Source organism: Protopterus annectens, chromosome 5.part1, assembly GCF_019279795.1.
Source record: "Protopterus annectens isolate FY-2018-M chromosome 5.part1, PAN1.0, whole genome shotgun sequence".
Taxonomy (NCBI): domain Eukaryota; kingdom Metazoa; phylum Chordata; order Ceratodontiformes; family Protopteridae; genus Protopterus; species Protopterus annectens.
Genome location: NC_056736.1, coordinates 312,194,745 through 312,198,722, shown reverse-complemented (window position 1 = coordinate 312,198,722; position 3,978 = coordinate 312,194,745).

The window sequence follows — 3,978 nt, the reverse complement described above, 5'->3', positions numbered from 1 at the left end:
ACTGACCTCTGGTGTAGAGCACTGGTTGCCCATGATGGTAATAACCAGGTCTAGGATATTGCTGCCCCTGGTGGGGGTGTGGATAAGTTGATCCATGGCATTGGAATTTATGAATTCCAGAAAACGTTGAGCACAAGAGTAGTTTTCTCAGTTAATGGTAGGGTAGCTGAAATGTCCCATTATTAGGGTGTTAGGTTGTACCCTAATATTTTCCAGTGTATTAAGAAATGAGTGGGAATCCTTGGGCATTGTGGGGGATCTGTAGCAAGCTACAATTTGGATTGCGGTCTTGCCCAGAGTTAGTTGCACTTGGATAATCTCGGATGCATTATGCTGAGCGACTAGCCTGGAGGTGTGGATATCCTTAATGAATATGGACATGCCTCCGCCTTTAGTGTTTTGGTCCAGGTTAGGTGGCCGAAAGGTGTGGTATGAATTATAGCCTGGTAATGCAGGGGTACACTCTGGAGCCTTGAACCAGGTCTCTGTCACTGCACAGATGTCGATGTTCTCCATTTTAAGGAGTGCCTCAAGAGAGTGCATTTTGAGGTTTAGACTTCTAGCATTGAGTAGCAATATCCTCAGATTTTTCTTGCCTGTACCTGTTAAGGTGGTGAATTTGTCATTTGAACCTTGCCTAAAAAAGGCACTAGAGCCTTAGCCAGTATCTGGAATCCCAGGGGCGACAGGTGCAGGCCATCTCTGGCAAAGCATTGTGGCTTGTCGATCATGTCATCCTAGGCAGACAGATACTGGATCCCCTTAGAATGACACCAGAAGCTTAGCCAATTGTTGAAGTCAATCATTTTGTCCTTGTACTGTGGTATCATTCTGGGTGATGGCAGGATGCTACTCAGGGCTAGGGTCATACCTGCCTGGGCTACATGATCGGACAGCTCCTCCATGTCCCTTTTCATGTAGTCCAAGGAGGTATGTCTCAGGTCATTCACACCAACATGGACAATGACAGAGTCATATTTGTACTTGTTGTGGAGTGACCTGAGTGCATGCATTATGTGGCGGATCCTGGCACCCGACAGGCAGCTGACAGTAACTTTCTCCTTGTTTAGCCTGATGAGTGGAACATCAGTGTGCCTGACTATAGAGTCACCTATGACTAGAGTGTTGGGTAGGTTGTTATGCCTTATGGGCTGTGGTTTAGTGGCACACTGAGTTTGTGGGATATGTATCATTTGGGTTGTGTTGGGGCGTGGAGGTTGCTTGTGTTTCTGCTTTGGAGGTCCCTGTTGCTTGGGCAGGTTTTTACTGAGAGCCTCCGCAAATGTAGGTGTGTGTTTTGTGTTTCTATGTGTGTGTTTTGGTGGTGTAGGTTTTGAGGGACTATGTGCTGAGTGTGGTGTGGTGCAAGTGTTTACCTTCTCCTCTTGACTGTCTAGTCCAGTCTGGGGTGAAGGGAGCTTTGCTTCCAGTTTGGCTATATAAGTGCATCTCTCACAGGTTGTAGTGTTGGGTGGTAGGAGGAGAGGGTTGTCTGTGTACATGAGGCAATTACTGCATTGCCCCAAGATGCCCAGATTCATCAGGTAGACAGGAGAAAACACCGGTGGCTGACCCTTAGACATGCCTGGATAGGTGCTTATTTGTTAAGTACTAGAAACTGTTTTCCTCTAGACAGTGAGGAAAGTTGAGTGCTGTAGTAATTTGTAGCTTATTTAGTGCTTACAATAAGTTCTGATCAAGTGCTGAAACAAAAAACTGGCTAGTTCTAAGAAACATTAAGCTAGAAGGCTTCTCTCCAACACAGAAAGGCTTGGGGGCCTAGAAGCCTACAAATAGTCCTGGACACAGCAAATCTATATCCAGGCTAGACTACCCACAGGAAAGGCAGGAAACAAGCTTAGAAAAAGTTTTTTTTTTGTTTTTTTTTTTTTTAGTGGAAAGAGAGAAAGGAGTAGCAGAAACTAAGCTGATTGGCCTTCTCAAATGTTCTCCCTGTACTGGGTAGAATGACACTAGACCGGGAGGAGGGTCCCAGATTAAATTTACAAATATTTATATTTATATATATTTTTTTTAACATTTATATTTTTACATGTGTATTATGACTATAATAAATATATTTCTGTGAGCAAGTTATTAAATGTAGTAAGAGAACTGAATTTTTGATGAAATACTACCATCTAGTGAAGAATTCTGGTATGTAATTAATTGTATGTAATTAATTGGGTTTAAGAACTTTTTGGCACCTTTTTTTATATTTAAATGATGAGAAATGTTACTGAATATGTCTGATGAAGGGTTTGTGGAGTAACCCGGAAGCACTTACATACCATAGAGCTGAACTACTAATTGTTTTATTAAAAGATTGTGAATTTGAAGAGCTGTGGTGATACCAGGCGTATTTTTTCTTGGATATCCATGCAGTAGACTAACTAGTTGAAGAGGCAGGGTGCATACAGGAGGCCACAGTAATACCTCTGACTCCTTTGCAAGCTAAGTAACTAGTTGAGAGTAGATTGATCTTAGAAGAGTTAAGAAGTGAGGTGATTTTAAGGGTTGCACTTGCACAGTACACATTTGCCACCTACACACTGTACTGTAATTTGCAAAGGGGAAGAATGGTGTCAGCGTTATAGTGCACATGACAGCTACATACAGCACCTCTAATCTGTCAAGTAGAGCACACATCTGCCACCAATGCATTATACTAATAACATGTAAAACTGTAACATACGTACTTTATCTGTAACCCATAAAGGTGAAGACGGTAATGACAGTAGTGAAGTGCACACTTGCCACCTGCATGCAGTATTTTATTACTTGAAGGCACAGTACAATATCTTCCCATAATTATAAATTTTAAGGGACAGGGTGGTGACAGAAGTACTACAGTACATAGCTGCTACTTATGTGTAACACCTATTACTAGTAGGTATGAAAAGTACATGGGCAAGGGGAAGACTATATGTACTTAGTTAATAGGAAGTCTGATTTAGTCACTAGGCAGGTGCTTAGTCACCAAATACAAATATATTAAAGGACAACAGCGATGTCTGTTATAAAGTAGCTATAGGTAAAATATGTAATGTTGCACCTGTGTTTAAGGACAGCACTATCCATTGTAAAGTATATTATACCAAAACTGAGGTGGAGATTTAGTAAAACATGAAAGATGAAAAGCCAGTGGGGTAAGACAGCACATTACAAAGTGATTATATTATAAAGTTAATAATAAAAAAACACGAGTGATAGTGGAAAAAAATGTGCCATGTTTAATTCAGAGGAACTCCAAGAAAAACATACAGCATCAATAAGTGCTTTGTCTCCAAAGAGACGTCATCAGGCTGTTGTTAATTAACAGCACAGCTGTATAAATACATACCAATATAAGCAAATAAAAGTGATCTTAATCACTTCAAATCCAATACTGCTTGTTAAAACATTAAATCCATGACAAATGCAATACAAATTAAAAAGTACAATCAAAACCAATTCAATGTTTCAACCTAGGCTTCTTTAAAACAACTTTAAAATTAATATGATCATTTAAACCGTGTAGCTGGGGGGGATTTTAATAAAACCTGTGAATAATATACTCTTGAGTTGAGTTTGTCCTCTATATCAAGCATATTACAATCTGCATCAATGTAATCCAAACCTGAAAAATGCCCAGTATAACACAGATAGATGTTTTGAAGCTCCAGAGTATTTTGTCAATCAAAAAGACCGACTTATCTGTCTTCTTGTCTGTCATGAGGACTTTTATATAAGATACAAAGAGGAGCTTATATAAAAGAATGTATAAACATAATTATGCTATTAGTTCACACAATGCTAAGCATACACTTTACAAATATTCTATTAGTTGCAAAAATGTTGAGAGACTATTTTTATTTTTCAGTTTTGGATTGTGAGAACTTGGCTTGGTGGGTTCAACCAGGTAGTACAAAGGAGAGAGTACAAAACTGCAAATGTTGCCTTTTTTAAGCTAAAATACTCTTTACAGACAAAACTCAG